The sequence below is a fragment of the Peromyscus californicus genome, unplaced genomic scaffold (assembly GCF_007827085.1).
Source record: "Peromyscus californicus insignis strain IS unplaced genomic scaffold, ASM782708v3 Scaffold_15__1_contigs__length_86483966, whole genome shotgun sequence".
In the NCBI taxonomy this organism is placed as follows: domain Eukaryota; kingdom Metazoa; phylum Chordata; class Mammalia; order Rodentia; family Cricetidae; genus Peromyscus; species Peromyscus californicus.
Genome location: NW_026294447.1, coordinates 12,378,319 through 12,395,829, shown reverse-complemented (window position 1 = coordinate 12,395,829; position 17,511 = coordinate 12,378,319). Strand labels below are relative to the sequence as shown.

At 37.5% G+C, this 17,511-nt stretch overlaps 1 long non-coding RNA gene across 1 annotated transcript; it reads left to right on the top strand.

Annotated features, from left to right (window-relative positions):
- The first annotated feature begins 719 nt into the window (after window positions 1-719).
- On the top strand, window positions 720-16,425 carry LOC128110703 (uncharacterized). The gene is made up of 3 exons (XR_008218286.1): window positions 720-1,490; window positions 5,294-5,352; window positions 13,120-16,425. It is a non-coding gene; the product is annotated as an uncharacterized LOC128110703 (long non-coding RNA).
- Window positions 16,426-17,511: the final 1,086 nt, after the last annotated feature.

Genomic DNA, 17,511 nt, shown 5'->3' with positions numbered 1-17,511 from the left:
CAGGGTCCGGGTCTGAGAATCTGAGCTTGCTTTATCCAGCAAGGTTGCATAAGGGGATGATTTGACCATGGGCATGGTTACCAGGTGTTTGGAAGGGTCTACACTTGGCTGTGTTGTATGCTTTGATCTTGTAAGGGGGAAGTCTTTTACCCCACCCCTTGGCATTGTTATAAAAAGCCCTTTTGAATACATAGAAAAGGCTGTTGGGTATTATTCCAGGCCCTCCCAAAGCTATCCTGTGTTTCTGTCTTTTTTTCTCATTGGCTAGGTCTCTCTTTCTATCCAACATTTTCATGTCCCTCTCTCTTGGAAAAGGTGGGAGCTGGCCTCCCAGAGATGGCCCCAGAATGTGGGACTCAGGCACAAAGGATAAAAGAGGGAGGGGGCATCACAGAAGCAGGGGGGCATGTCCTGCTATGAATTAAAGTTTAGGCAGTGGTATTCTATTCTTTAGGAGTGAAACTGTATATGGACAAAGCAGAGTGGCAAAAGTTGGTAGTAAAAGTTAGGCTGCCGCAAATATCTCTTTCTGTCTTTGTCTATGTCTATGTTTCTGTTTCTTTCTCTCTAAAGTTGTAAAAAAAAATTGGTGAAGTTTAGAGAATATCAGCTTTAGGTCCAGGGATACTGTGAAGGTTTAATAAAAGAGTCAAAGTAAGAGTAGTTCTCCGCCACTCACATACAAGCAGAACCTGGGATGGAGAAAGTAGCATCCGGGACCTACCAGCCATTGTGAACTTAGTCATCGGAGTGGCTTCCCAGAAGCCTCCAACAACAGCAGACACAGTAGCCCTGCAGAGACGAGACTGCTTCCCTGGGTGGAGAAGTTGCATTGGCAGTGCGAGCAGAGACAGTGTTAGCAGCAAAGATCTGCAAGCTTTCTGCTGAGAAGAAGCTGCAGTGAGGAGCTAAATAGAGATGCTGTGCCGCAAGAGAGGTGAATGGCAGATGGCGGCAGCAGCGGCTTGGAGTGCGCCACAGAGACCAGACCCTGGCAGCTAGTGCCCAGCAGAGATGCCACAGGAGAGGCAGCGGACAGACAGGCAGATGAGACGTGTTCCTGCATGTAAGAGCAGTGAGAAATGCAGAGTTAACACAAAGCCGTGCTCCAGGCTGAATGGCAAACAGGCTGAAACCTAGAGCAGCCTAGCTCCCAGCAACAGAGCCATGTGGCTACCCTGGGAGTGATTTTGGTTATTTAAAAGCAGGACAGTGCACAGAGGATTCCAGGACCCAAAGGGCCACAGGTGGAGCAGGACTGCCAGTGGAGGAGATAATGGAACCTGAGGAAGCCACAGCTCATAGTGGCTTGGTTTCCTCTGGGAACAGGGTACTAAATAGAGAGCTGCAGCTGGGGGGTACTTTGAGTCCTTATGAGATGAGGTGGTTGAGAGCCTCGGGACCTCCAGACACAGGATCTCTGGGCTGAAAGCTGAAGACAAGAGATAGACTGGGACTGTAAAAGCAATGGGAGAAACCAGCAGCCTAAGGTACAGTTTTTGTTTGCTGACTATAAATCTCTTTTGAAAGGACTACACCAGCTAGCTATTGTGGAGCTAACAGCTTCATCCTGGGGCAAAGTTCCTGGGGGAAGACTGCCATAAAATGCTGCTGTAACTGAGAACAAAAGTTTCAGCGATGCTTGTTTGAACTGAGTTGAGTTGTTGTATTCAGGGGAGCTGCAACAAATTTTGGTAATGGGATTCCGCGTGTTTGGAACTGTTTGCATAAGAGTTATTATGACGTGGACTGTTATACAAAGACTTCAGGGCAGCTGATGAACCAGGACTTTATCTTGGGCTGTCAGTTGAACTTTGGGACTGGTATCAGATCTGACTTTTTGAACTTTTGCAAATCTCAGAAATGGGACAATTTTGATTTCATCTATATACTCTATCAACTGTGATGACTAATGCTTTATTAACTGTGGTGACTCATGAACTGTTTGGAATGGAACTGTTATATAGGAATGAATGGAACTGGTTTTGTGTAGAAAAGTAGAAGTTTGAGTTTTTTCTAACCTGGCTCAAGATGCAGCTTAGAAAATTATAAAGAAAAGGGGGAGTTAATATTCCTCACTCTCTTTAATTTAAAAAAATATTTTCTTGTCCATTGAGTGGATTAATTTTAACTTGTGCTAATATACCCTCTGTCCTGTTAGAAGAAAATATAAATAGTTCTGTTAAAAGATCAGTTTTGGATGTTTGCTAAAGTTTGTAAAGTGTAAATAGTCCTATTGAGATTTAGCTTTTGGATGTAAGTTTGTGACAACTGCAATTGTGTATAGCAATATTCATGCTAGAATTATGTTAACCTGTTGATAGTAATGAACCATTTGTTAGGTTTGATGTGGTTGCATTAGGAGTTTACTAATTTATTTGATGCGGTTGCATCAAGAATTTATTGATTTAGAAAAGGGCTTGGTGCAACTGAAGCTTTTATAGACATCTTAGAACCATTCAAAAAGGATATTCCATCTTGGTCATCCTCTACTCCTTTACTGGGAGCTATGGCAGCCATAGCGAGCAGGAGTAATGCTATGGTAGTTCCAAGCTCTTAGTGGGAACCTGATTCAGAGCTGCATAGAGTTAAGCTCCATACCTTCCCCTGCCAGAGGCTGGTAGTGAGAGATGCCTGTCAACCTAAGATAGAGTACACTTGAAGGAAAGTGTATCTCAAAGTTGGGTAAGGCTGACTAGTGAAGAAGAAGATGGCCTAAGACAGACACAGTCTGAGGGGTCTGAGGAGCCCTTTAAAATATTAAGAAGCAGGAGATCTGGAGACCCACAGAGGTTTCCTAGTGAGAACTTACTCAGGGTCTGAGAATCTGAGCTTGCTTTACCCAGCAGGGTTGCATAAGGGGATGATTTGGCCATTGGTGTGGCTACCAGGTATTTGGAAGGGTCTACACTTGGCTGTGTGGTGTGCTTTGATCTTGCAAGAGGGAGGTCTTTGGCCCCACCCCTTGGCATTGTTATAGAAAGCCCTTTTGAATAAATGGAAAAAGCTATTGGGTATTGATCTCGGCCCTCCCAAAGCTATCCTGTGTTTCTGTCTTTCTTCTCACCAGCTAGGTCTCTCTTTCTACCTAATAGTTCTTATCCCTCTCTCCTCCTCCTAAGGACCCGAGAAAAGGTGGGAAAGGTAGGAGCTGGACCCCCACAGGCTCCCACAGAGTTCGTGACTGAAATGGCTGAATCACGTCCAGGAGATAATGTTTCAGAGATCTTCTCCCTGTAATTCTCACGTTTTTCCTGTCTTCTCTTCTGTGATGTTCCCTGAGTGCTAGAGGAAGTTCAGTGTCCTGCTTATTTATTATTATTATTATTGTTGTTATTCAGTCATCACTTAGTCTCAGCATGTTGAACAGACTTGAGTTGCAAATAAAAGTTTCTCTTTTGTGTGGCTGGCTAGCGTTGCAGCTGGCAGGGTTTACAGGTGATTAGGAGCACTGATGCCACTACACCTCCCTGGCCTGTGTAGTACCTTCTGTCAGCATTACTTTTCCAGGAGATCTGTCTATATCCTCCATCTTCATTTTTTACCCTCAGAAACAATAGCAAATGCAGATACCCATTTAGAAATCTAAGTACTGCACAGTGTCCCATGTCTAGGTCCTAAAATCAAGTAACACCATATCTTCCTTTAATTTAAAGATTTCTGTGACTTGTTTGACATAAAAATACATAAAGAGGCATAATTTATTTAAGAACTATATTATAAATGGATCTAAAAATGAGTGTGAACAGTGTCTCATATAGGGACCTGAGAAACAAAAGGCATCCTATACAGGTATAGACAACATATACAAAGATAGCCACTATCTTATGGGTCACAAAAATGCAAATATTTTACGTTTTAAAACTAAAGAGCTATTACCTATGCATATTAAAAAGGGGAGAAGAAATATTTATATTTTGTTTACATATAATGATTTGAACTTCTATAATTTTCACATCATATAACATTTATTTTTTTTTCATTTCCTTAAAACATTTAAAGGTGAATTAATTATTCTTAGCTTGAATCCAGACCAACAGATGGTGGCACAGATTTGGCTATAAGACATCATGAACTCTTGTCCTTACTTTGCCCCTCTGTGCCCCAGAAGAATGACATCCAGATTGACAGATGGCAGATCAACGTTGCTGTAAGGTGTAGTGACCTCTTGTCCTTATTTTGCCCCACCACACCTCAGAACAGTGACATTCAGACTGACAGATGGTGGGTCAGACTTGGCTGTAAGGCATCATGAACTGTTGTCTATATTCTGCTTTACCACACCCCAGAACAGTGACATTCAGACTCATAGATGTTGGGTGAGACTTGGCTATAAACTGTAGTGACCTCTTTTCTGTATTCAGCATCACCACACCCCAGGATAGTGAAGTTGTTTCTAGAATTTAAGTTCAAGCAGTGAAGCTGTTTACACTGAAACCAATGTTAAAGAAAAAAGTTCTTTGGTGATGTTAACTAAATATTAACATATTCTTGAATTTATATAATAAAAATCTCTATACTATTTAGTATACTTTTTTCCACATTATGTTTGAAAAATTATTCTATTGTGTTTATGTATTGTAGGAAGAATCTTAAAAGGTCTTATTAATAAAATCAAACCCAGAAGCAGGTATTGGGGTGAATGCTGAAAGATCAGAGATACAGAACAGGCCACAGCTAACCTCACCTCGACAACTTCTCAGCCGATCCTGTTTCCTCAAACTGGAAGCCTCTGAGTCCTCATCTGGAATGAATCTCAGCTGAACTGCTGCTAAACCCTAAAAGCTTAAGCAGCTCTAGTTCCTAGTTCTCATGCCTTATATACCTTTCTGCTTCCTGACATTAAAGGCATGTGTCACCATGCCTGGCTGTTTCCAGTGTGGCTTTGAACTCACAGAGATTCAGCTGGATCTCTGCCTTCAGAATGCTAGGATTAAAGGTGTGTGTGCCACAATCTTCTGGCTTCTATATCTAGTGGCTGTTCTGCTCTTTGATCCCCGGATAAGTTTATTAGGGTGTACAATATATTGAGGAACACAATATCACCACAATGTATCTGTATTTTCCATCTCTACACATTATTCAATTTATGTGATTATACCATCAGTTTGGTATTCAATACAATCAATAGTTACTTGTGTTTCTGGCTTGAGGGATCAAATAATTTCTATTTATGTTTTAAGGCTCACTCACCTTTTCTTTTGACATAGATATTCCTGTATTGCATCCAACTAGAGTTTTCTTTAATTTCCAAAGATTGTGTATTTACCTATTAATTGTTTTCCTCCTTTAGAAGCTTGCATAGTGATTTGTGGTACCAAGGAAGCTAGATATCAGGAAGGAGGCTTTCAGGTAATATGATTCCTTGAGACTTTATCAAATCCCTCCTTCTCCTTACGTATTGTCCCACCTCTCCCTTCCCCTTTTCCTGTATCCCACTTCATGTCACTTATATGCTGCTATTGCCATCTCAAGGCTCCCAAACTATGGTTCTTTTATATATTGCTGCATTCTCCATGTTGCATAGTCACAACTGAAAATTTGGAGCTAGAAATTGCAGAGGGAAGAGACCATGTGACATTTGTCTTTCTGTATCACGGTTGCCCCACTAGACATAAGAGTAAAGAAAAAGTACTTATGCATTTGAATTCTAAAGTATGTACTTCTTTCTTACAATTTAAAATCTCAGCCTTCTATCTTTTCTGTAATTTCATGCATACTTTTGCTTTTACAATGGTGAACATCGTTCATATTGTCCTTTTAAATAATTCTAGCTGAGATTTTTGTTCTGTTTTGGAATTTTTAAAAATTAAAATATAATCACATCATTTCTCTCTTCTCCCTCTAATAACTCCTTACTCCTTTTCAAATTCATGACTTCTTTTTCTTAAATTATTCATGATTTCATACCTATATAGATACATAAATATATAAATACAACCTTCTAAATACATTTAGTGTTGCTTGTAAGTATATGATTTTAGAGCTATTTAGTTTTAGATATCCAATTAAGAGGCACCTCCCTGGAGAAGACTAATTCTCCCACTCTTAGGAATCATTAGTTGCTGGTAGTTCTTTGTCTAGGAGTGGGGCCCCATGAAGTTTACACCTTCTACCCTAGCATGTCTATTCATATTGTCATTTTTCAGGAATTATTTAGGCAACCATATTTTGAAGTATCATGGAAGTAGCTTCCCTATCATTTCTAGGAGACATCATCTCCCAGCAGATTTTCTGTTCCTCTAGCTCTTCCAGTCTTTTACCCCTATGATCTGCAATGTCCCCTGAGCCTTTTGCATTGAACTTGATTTCTAAATTTGTCCATTGTGTCTTGGAAACCCACACTCAACCAGTTTTGATTTTATGTAATGTTATCTGTCTGCTGCAAAAAGAAGCCTCTTTGATAATGGGTGAAAGCTACCCTAATTTCAGTACAAAAACAACTATTGAGAATGCAGTTAGGAATTTTCCTGGTTTAGTAAAGTAGCAGTAGTATGTTCTCCTCTAAGTTTCATGATTTCACTAGCCCAAGATAGGTTACTACATTTCCATGAATCTTTCTTATTATATAGGTGTTAAATCCAATTAGAAAGCTGTTAGGTACTCCCAAGACATACCTATCATTATAGCATCTAAAAGATATCTTGGTATGGTGGCCATTGTAGTTCTTAAGTGTCACAAATGGTTAAGAGTATTTACTTTTCCCTCCACTGGCCACTTATATAGCACCTTCCAGGACTATGAAACCTAATTCTCCTGGAGGACATTTTCAGGTCCGATTCAGTTCAAATCCTCCAAGCTCTGTGCTAAAATGCATGGTATCTTCAGCAATAGAAACCTACCTTCAAAATCAGGGAGGCAACCAAGGTCAACAACAATAGCCTATATTTTGGAGGAGTCTTTTGAACTCCCCTGACCAACAACCTGAAAGGGTGTTTTCATTTTTTACTGTTGTTAGCAGATGGTCTGTGGTGGTTTAAATGTAAATGGCCCTCATAAGTTCATATATCTGAATGCTTGGTCCCTAGTTTATGGTACTGTTTGTGGAAGAATGAAGAGGTGTGGCTTGTTTGAAGGAGGTGTGTTACTGGGAGTGGGCTTTGAGGTTTCAAAGGTCCACACCAGGCCCAGTCTCTCTCTCTGAGTCTTGAACTTGCAGATAAGATGTAAGTTCTCAGCTACTGCTCTAGTGCCATGCCTGATGCTGCCATGTTCCCTGCCATGATTATCGTGACTCATTCTCTGAAATTCCCAGCATGCACCATATTAAATGCTTTCATTTACGAGTTGCCTTGGTCAGGGTGTTCTTCATGGCAATAAAAAAGTAACTAAGACATGATCTATAGCTGTTGTGAAAAGACATCATCAGCCCATGTGGCATAACTTCATTTAAAACACATATACTTATATTCATTATATGTAATTTTAGGTAAAATATAATATGATTCCTTGAAGTTTTTTTCAACCAAGTACTGTATTTACATACACCACCCTCATTTATTCTTGGTAGAATTGCAAACCATTGGAGCAATTATGAACAACAACATGGGAATTCTCAAAATCTAATAATAGATCTATCATATGATCCTTGTCATATGCACAAATGACTTGACATCCTGCTCCATAGACACCTATTCATTCATCTTTGTGGTCCCTATTCACAATAGATAGGAAATGTGAAGAGCCTAAATCTCCATCAATGAATAAATGGCTCAATGACATTGTATTCAGCTGTAAAGCAAAAGGAATGAAATTTGTAGGTAAAAGATGGGCATACTATACTGAGTAAGATAGGTAATCAAGACTCAGGTTCTACCGTTGTCCTTTAGATGTGAATATGTGACCTGGAGTCACTAAAATGGGACAATGAGAAGGGAAAAGGAGCTCTAGAGAGGGTTGCAGTAGGACACATGTTCTGTAAAGGGAGAAAGTAGAATGATGGGGTGCAGATTTAACTAGGAAGATGGCAGTGGGTGAAGACTAAGGATGAGAATGAAAGGAGGGATAAATAACACTAAGGACATTTGAAAAAGTGAAAGACAGTTTATATTTACTTTAAAATATGTATATATGTGTTTGTATGCATTTGTAATATATACACATATATAAATTGTATATGTACATAAATAAATTGTATATATGTACATTTTAAACATATATTTTTATATATTTACATATATATATATATATATATATATATATATAATCAGTGAAGGGATAATACTTTAAATAAGAGCCAAATGTTGTCTAAAAAAAGCAAAAGCCTTAGTGCTAAGCATGGGAAACTCCTATAAGTTTATAAATCAGGTGAGTTCAAGAGATTCCAAGAATAACATAGGCCATTGCCACTGCCTTGGTTGCATCCCAGAACTTGAAGATACAGCCAAACTCTTTATGAAATCACATACTTCAGACAGAGGACTTTTAGACATTGGGCTGGAACTTACCCAGAAGCCTCCTCCCTGAGAACTAGCTCTCATAGATTAAAAAGGGGACATAAAAACTGCCAAGAGACCAAAGCAATCGATAGTCCTGTCAAGCTGTAAAGCCTACAAACCAGAATAACCAGCTAGGCAAGACACTCCCAGTGGAGCAACAGTGGCCCTTGTGTCTTGGAGACAACCAACAGTTATCTAATTGGAGTTACCACCTCAACTGGAGAGAATTCATGACAGGTATTGTAAACTTAGCTAACTACCCTGGGCTAGTAAGGTCATGGAGCCTAGAGGAAACTCTCCTATTGGCACATCCCCAAACCATTATAATTTATGAATTCTCAGCATTCTAAATACTAAAGTGTAGCTTTATTTTTATAACATATAGAGACCATTACAAAAGACAAAACTGTTCAAAATGCAGCAAAAAAAAAAAATAACCTATACCCTACCACAGTTCATATGGCTACACTGTAACCACTCAACATAGTCTGTGGAACCCAACATTGTAGAAAAGGAAATGAACAGATTTTAAGATCAAGAGGACCAGAATGTCTACTGTAAGGTATTGTTTTCTATATATGACAGAAATTAATCTAAAAGAAACAAAACAGATATGGTCATATAAACACACACCATTTGACATGCCAACATGGATGAGTGTGATTTTAAAATCCCTAAGATGAGCATGATTTTAAAATCCCTAAACCTAGATATGTTCACTGATGAGAAGGAAAGAAAACTTTGCAGTTGCCTCAGACTTTAATAACAAATAGTCTCATTTTCAGAGGTGCTGAGAGAGAGCAAGAGCAGTCCAGAGAGAGAGAGAAAGAAAGAAATAGTAGTCTTCTCTAGGAGCAAGGTCCCTGTCAGTTATCCAATCCCATGTGGTCAGCCCTACACACATACACCACATATGAGCAGTAGTAAATTGATTCAGTAGGACACACACACATGCACATAACAATAATTAAAGAAGAGGTCATAGATTTTAGAAGGAGTGAATGGGACAGAGGAATTACAGAGCAAAAACAGAGTGGCAATAATATAAACACAGTACTCACATATGAAAATCTGAAGCAATTTCAATTTAAAAGGGCAGACTGTGATAAACAATAACAGCAAAAAATAGAGTTACATAGAGCTCATGTCATTAACTTCCCTAAATTTGGAGATGTTATTCTAGCTAATCTACCATTTGCTTCTCATCCTGTCTAATATGTGGGCATTTCTCAAAATCTCTGGTTTGATTGAAAAGTTACTATGCACACCCAGCAGTGGTCTTAGCCTGTGATTCAAATGTTACCTATATGAACTAATTCCTACATTTGTAAAGAAAAGTGGCTCATTCTTCTAACAGTCCTTATTGCAGCGATTTCCTACAGAACTCATGTGTCCCTCTTTTATCTTTGCTGTCGAAACAGTTTCCTCCTCAAAGAATTCTGCTTTAGAAATGTTTTCCCTCTTACTGTCACTGCTTTATTCACAATACCATCACTTCCTTAGTGTCTTAATTTGTCTTTGGACTTCTCTCAATCCATTACTCAGATTTAAGCTAAACTATGTTTTAGAGACAAAGCTTTGAGCATGTTGCTGTTACCCTGCTCAGAATCTCTGTTGTCACAGACTAGGAAAACTGAGAGAATCATACAGTTCAGTAATGTAAGTCCCATTTACCCTCACAAACAGTTCCAGCTGAGTCATTTTGGGTGCTCTGGGTACTAATCAAACTAGACCCACAATTTGATTATAATATCTTAGTCAAGACTGTATGACTGCAAGGAGCAGAAACCCACTCAAGCTTCTTCAAATACAGAAGGTTTATTGAAAGGGCAGAGGATGTAGGGCCCAAACACAGTTACGTTCCATTGAATCTGGAAATGAGACTAGGGTGCTATCAAAGTCTGAGGCAATTGCCAATCTTTCTTTACTTCTTAGTAGTGAACATATCAAATGGAGCTTCCACTAGCCTGATTCCAAGGAGTAGTTCTATGTATAGATCTCAAACATCCTACATCAGTGTTTTACCTTCTTAGTTCTAAGTGTTTTCTGTATATGGATGGATGGATGCATGTATGTATGTATCTTTTGGCTCTGTGCTTTTTAAGACAAACTCTGATTGGCAGTTGGACAACCAATTGGATGACTCCATAGAAGATTCATGTCTAAAACAGCTCTAAGGTGGCTAGGGAATTAAAATGTGTTACATTGAAGACACGCAGTATTCATGTGTTTGAGCCCTTGTTTTTTATGTACTTTGTACCAGTGATTTGTATGTATTTGTTTCTTTTCACCTGTCTTTCCAAATACTCCAGGACTACTCTACTCACTGTGGTTGAATCCTCAACTCAAAGAGATTTTCCCTAGCCCTTGACCTCACCCTTGACCTCACCTTCACCCTTGCCCCCTCTCTCCCTGTCTCTTCTCCTTCCTCTCTCCCTCCTCTCTCTGTGTGACTCTTTACTGGGTAGCATATGAAAGAACATGTTTTATCTGAGTTTGTATCAATGTTTCAGCACTATCCAGTGTCAAGCATACAGGATGAAATTTTTGGAAGCTAAATATTGAACAAAACTAATTCAGGAGACATTTGCTACATCTCAGTTAAAATATCTCATGTATCAAGTAACTTGTGTGGTGTATGTTATTTGTTTACCATCAGATAAAATATGTTGAGCATGATTTTATTCCTTCTTAATGCAATGTTAAATGTTGATTTCTTTTTATAATTAGCTGTTTTTTATTATAATATAATTACACAATTTACCTATTTCCCTTCCTCACTTCAAATCCTCCCATATACCCTTGCTTATCCTCTTTCAAATTCATGACATCTTTTTTAATTACATGCATATATATATGTGTGTGTGTGTGTGTGTGTGTGTGTGTGTGTGTGTGTGTGTATGTATTATTATTATATGTGTGTATGTGTTTATATATTTATTCCTAAATACAACCTGCTTAGTCTGTATAGTGTTATTTGAATATATTTTTCAGGGATGATCCTTTGGTGTTGGATAACCAGTTTGTATCCCTGGGGAAGACTATTATCTCACTTTGCATTCTTTAGTAGCCTTTAATTCTTTGTGTAGAGTTGAGGCTTCCTGGACTTTCTTTCCTTGTCTACCCTAGCATGTCTATTGTTGTTGTCCTGATTTCTGTAAATAGTGTCCATGGGTCTTGGTTAAACACAGTGGTGTTTGTGCTAATGGTTACAGAAAGGTGTAACTCTTAAGGAGATGGTAAAAATATCCCTTGCTTAAGGATTAATTAAAGTCTGTTGCTATTAAGGACCTTGTATTCTTTGGCTTTCTAGTTCAGTCAAGACATAAACCTAAAAGGATGCCAAGCATCTTGAAAATTCATCCCAAGAAATTGGTTTGTGTTTGGTCAACACACTTGCTCAGTGGGTACAATCCTTTTTTTTTCTGCCTTAAATTTCTGTTTTATCAATGCCTGTAAGAACAATTTGGTCTATTCCATAAACATCTTACTTAAAGAACACATATTTCAAAATGACTTTCCTAATTCTCTATCTTCTTCCTTTGACTCATCTACACCAGATCATGATAATACTTACACATCTTGAGTAGAGTTGATCTAGATCTCTCTCCAATGAATCCAGAAGCTTATTGTATGGGTCTGTATGTTAGTCTCTGTGTGTGTGGAAGGGTGTGTGTGAGTGTGTGGGGGGGGGTTCTTAGTCTTATGTTTTGTGGTCTTGAAGCGTCCAATTAATAACCGGACCATAAAAATAGTCCAATCCATATATAATAATATATTGTTTTATTTAAGCATGAATATGCTAAAATTTTGAGTTAATAACATAAACTCTCTACAGTAATTTTAACTTAAGCAAAAAAGTTTAAGATTACTAGAAAGGGAAATTTTTCAAAATTTTATATTCAATCAACTTTACTTCAATTGCCCAATTACTCATGTACACACAAGCCATCTCTCATGCAAGATGTTTTAGCTGAAGGGTTAACTTCTTCAAAATGAGGTTGAGTCAAGTTTATCACAGGTCACCCTTCTAGTACATGCATATACAATACCTGTCATGATTTTAAATGTCACTTTAGAAGTACTGTTAGTCTTGACAGTGGATTACTAGTGCAGGAATGGATTCTGATTTAAAATAAGCCCATTAATCCTTGTCATTGCAAAGTAATTAATGTAAATTTCATTTGCATATTCTTGCCTCCTTTTTTATGCTTTAATCTTGTAATCACTCCTATTAATATTGGAAAAGGTGACCTTAGGAAGTGATTAGCATATTTGTTTAGAATAATGGAATAATTGCTTGTTTATTAGTACTGTGTTTGAACAAATAAATAGATTAACATAGAAGGATTGTCTTTCAGCCTTGAAAAATAGTAGATAATGCTAATGAATGACGTATTTTCAATGAACAAAAAATTTATTAAAATATTAATAGACTCTAAACTTCAAGTTGAAATGAAAAAACATTTCTCAGCTGACTCCAAGATAACACTCTGCTTTTTGTTTCATAATACTTTCCATTTCTTTTTAAAATATTTTATTAATTCTTTAAAAATTTCATAAAGAAAATATATTTTGAAAATATTCAACTCCTCCCCTAACTTCTCATAACTACCTTCTCTACACTTCCATCCCTCCCCAATCTTCTTAAAAATTTCATTTTTTTTTTTTGTCCTTGCAGGTGATTGACCTACCTGACTTGAAGACCAGAGGTGATTTCTTTAAGTGGTTAGTTTGCAGATTATTTCTGTCTGAAACTGGTCATGTATACCTAAGCTCACCCTGAGATTCACTCATGAGTGTTGCTATAATTCTTTCTGATTCTTGAAGCTTCTATTATTTCTCTTCCACCTTTTCTCTCTTTCTTCTTTCTCTCTTTCTTCTTTCCCTCTTTCTTTCTTTCTTTCTTCCTTTCTTTCTTTCTTTCTTTCTTTCATTGCTGTTGTTCTGCTTCTTGCTAGCTTTCCATCTTCATGCCCTGTTATTTTTATGCTTTCTAGCTCGCTCCATATCGATTGCCACATCTTTTGTTCCTTTTCTGCAGGTGAATGTTCATGATTATTTTGGTCTTTTCCTTGGCATTGCCTCCTTACCTGAAGCCATGCTTCCTCATGACCCATAGTCATGCCTCTTTCTAAGGAAAGCTTCCAGTTCACATTACTACTCTAATGCAGACACCTGATTCTTTTGAAACCAGATGCAATGGTGCCACTCAATGTCATAAAAAGTGATAATTTTGCAAGTGATCATTTGCTATTTAATAGACCACAAATTTTCATTTCTAGTGGAAACTTAGTGAGCTATTTATGATTATGAATGTAGAATTTATGATATGTAGTATATACTCAAAAATCCTGCACACTGCCCAAATCTCTTTGAAGTGAAGAGTACAATTAGCATGCAAAGTTATATAATTTTATTTATTCATCAACAAAATTTTACTATGCAACATGAAATAATTTGAAATATAAAAACCTTCATGTTCCTGGTATATTCACCTGGTATATTCAAAAATGAAAATAGTGAGATTAGAAATTCAGGTAGGTAAGTTCTCTAATATCAAAATTGATATACCATAATTTGTCTTAAAAAGATATCAAATGACAATCATTTTAATACCTTATTTTATTCTGTGTGTAATAGTGAGCAGCTGTAATCCTAGAACTTTGAAGGTAGAAGCAGGAAAACGAGGAGTTTAATGTTATCTTCAGCTGCAGAGCACATTCAAGGCCACTCAGCACTACAGAAAATGGATCTCTGAACACCAAAATAAGCAAGTAAATGAAAAATATAAACAAATAAATACAATTACTGGTATTAAGAGAACATTACTCTGCCAAATAATATTCAAAAAGTCATGGATATGTTAACTGACTAGTTTACAGATGGCAAGAACCTGAATTAGCTTTTCATACTTACATAACTTAGTCAAGAGGCCCATGTTCACCCAACCTTGGCAACCAAGCCAAAATAATCCAACCCCAACAATGAAGCCAAGGTTACCTAACCTAGGTCCCTGCAAATCCAAGTAGCTTTCATCTGAGACTGTGTGTCTAAGAAGCTCAGAAACATTCTTCATTGATGAAGTAGAATTGAATATAAGCAAATAATAAACTCATGCTAACCACATTCCAGTTAAAAATTGATATGTTTCAAAGTTGTTTAACAAATACACAGATGGTTTGTCACACATTTAAACCTAATGAATTGACTCAGTTACTGTTTTCAGAATAGTATGATGAACTGTGCATTATGGTAGAACTTTGTGTGAGTTGTATAATTTCATTCCTAAACAAACCTTTAGGACAAATACTATTGTGATCATCACTAGGAGAATGATTTATGATATTAAATAAGATGCAAAGAATGAGCATGGGCCATTTAGAAATCAGCTGTAACAGGGTTATGAAGGTGGCCTGATAAACAATCCCCTCTTTTCTCAGCTAGCTTGGGGAAACTTTGGACAGGGCATTCTAGAGGAACACCCAGGTCTCCAGGGTAATAGAGGTTATTCAAAGATTTATAGAGGAGCATGAGTATTATCATCTACACATCCTTTATAGGTTAATTTGTATGTCTTTATAAAATTAGTTGTCTTTAGATGCACATATATTATCATTATTTGTTTTAATAGAAAAATATTATGATGCATTCCATCTCAATGTAAACACTCATAATTTTCACAGAAAAACTCTGAACATTAAACATTATTATAAAACCTTATAGTGATGATGATACAGAAGAGAAAATATCTCAATAGCGAATAGCAGTTGCTGAAGAAAGGTGCAAAGGAATCAGGCTGATGGAGAACATAAAGATACTGTGGTAGACATCTTAATAGCAAAAAGTATACCTTTTATGAAAAACGTAACAGAACATTCCATGTGAACATGTAACTGAAGGAATTAATATGTGTGCGTATGTTTAGATTAAATTTATTTTTATTTATGTGTATGTGAGGATCTGTGCAAGTGTGTGTGGGTGTTCCAAGAAGGCCAGAATAAAAGGTCAAATCCCCTGGAACTGGATTTACATGTATAATCTGAGAACCAAACTCAGGTCTTACAGAAACAAACCACATGCCCTTAACTGCTGGCCTGTCTCCACTCCAAATGAATGAATTTTTAAAGCTATTTCTGATGCAGACATCTTAACTCTCAATTTTCTTGTGTAGAGTGGGCATAGATTTGTATTCTGCAGAGTGAACCGTGTACAAAATTTGAAATATGGGCAAGCCAGTAGAGGTCTTCGAATATTTAGTAACTGAGTCGAGAGCTAAGACACTGTGAAAGGGGTGTGTAAAGCAAGCAAAAGGTCTCATCTACTGAAAAATGTGTTTAAGTGGCCATAAGATTCGATGTACAAGAAAATAACTATAATGGGGTGAAAAATGAAATGCAATATTTAATGTGCCCTCTGAATGGGATTTGCTTGTTTGGCATTAAAAATGTGGTTCCTTTAAATGTAAAACACTTCTGCATACTGTTTACAAAAATAAACGGACTGTGAGATGAAGACTAAGTTAGTGGGTTGAAGGGAAAGGAAAAGAAGGAAAGAAACGTGAGATGGACAGGGACAAAGGAAGGTGTGAGTGAGAAAACAGAAAAGGAAGGAGAGATTTGAACAGGAGTCAGTGAAGCACCCACACTCTCTTCTAGAGAGCCACTGCCATGGACATCGGCTGTCAGTCACATTGTTCTATCTTTGCCGTGGAGTTTTACTCGCCAGCACACACCACGAGTGCCAACCCATGTCGAAAGCAACCATTCATGGTTGGGAAACCAAATGAGGGAAGAACGTTGTCGGACTACAGATGAATCGTGAGAAGCACCGTCCTCTCGTCAGTCACCACAGTGAAGCTGCTGAGTGAATTTAAATGATTCTCCGTCAGCGTTAGCCCACAGTGGACACGGCTCTTAGGCTTGACTTCACTAAGAGTCACTGCAGGAAAATAACTTTGCTCCATTAATAAACAGTCATAACTTGAGCAGTGTCTAATCATTATATAATGTTTTCTTAAGTGTATGCTGAGCACAAATCACGAAACACTGGAAGCATTTCTCAGCAGTTCTGCTTCAATAGATACATACCTACAGCACATATTGATCTTCAGGGGACCTTGTTTACTGATATTGTTGTCTTTCTAGAATTGGTGTTTTAACTTTCTCTATTATCATGGCTGTTTTCTGAACTTTAGAAATGGTGACAATATTTCTAAACATTGGGAAATGTTAAAAATTCTATTTAAAGTCTGATAATTCTGAAGAGGACACAAGCGTATTTTATTCACTATAGTATTTCTCAACTGAGAACCATACAATGTGGTAATTTGCTGATCAAAACCATATTTATAAATGTTCCCAAGCATTTTCACCTGTCAACTCTGCCACTTAAGTTTTTGTGTCTAATTCCGATGTGCAAAGCTTACAGATAAAAATGAAAAATATTCTTTTCTCTTCCATCATGGCTGGGAATAAGAACAGTACTCAGAAAAAAAGAAAATAAAAAAGTGAAAAAAGAAAGCTAAGAACACTGGCACTCATTTTGGTGAGGAAAATAAAGGTACCAATCAGGGTTCTAGGGCATAAAAATATATTGTCATATTACAATTTTCATATTGAATATGCATAGTTACATCTTTCCAGGTCACATCACAGTAAAGTTGGAAAAAATAAAGCATACCTGTAAAGGTTTTTTTTAAGGAAATGATATGGAAAGTTAGTAACACCCTAAGCAGCATTTCCTCCTTTAAATGGAAAAAATATAAAAGGGGAAAAGAAAAAAATACCATGTTGTCCCAAATGCCAGGAAACTGTGTGTTAGTGATTAATACAGGTTCCAGTCATTCACTGAAAGACCAAACCAGGGCCAAGGAGATGGGTCCACATGTAAAGGCAGTTGGCCACAAGCCTAAGGACCTGAGTGCTATCCCTGGTACCCATATGGTAGAAAAAGACCAACTCTCTCAAGTCATTCTCTCACCTCCATATATGCACTCACATATGTATACATCACACCACCAAACCAAAATAAATAAATGTAAGAAAAAAATCACATTCCAACCATGGTGCTC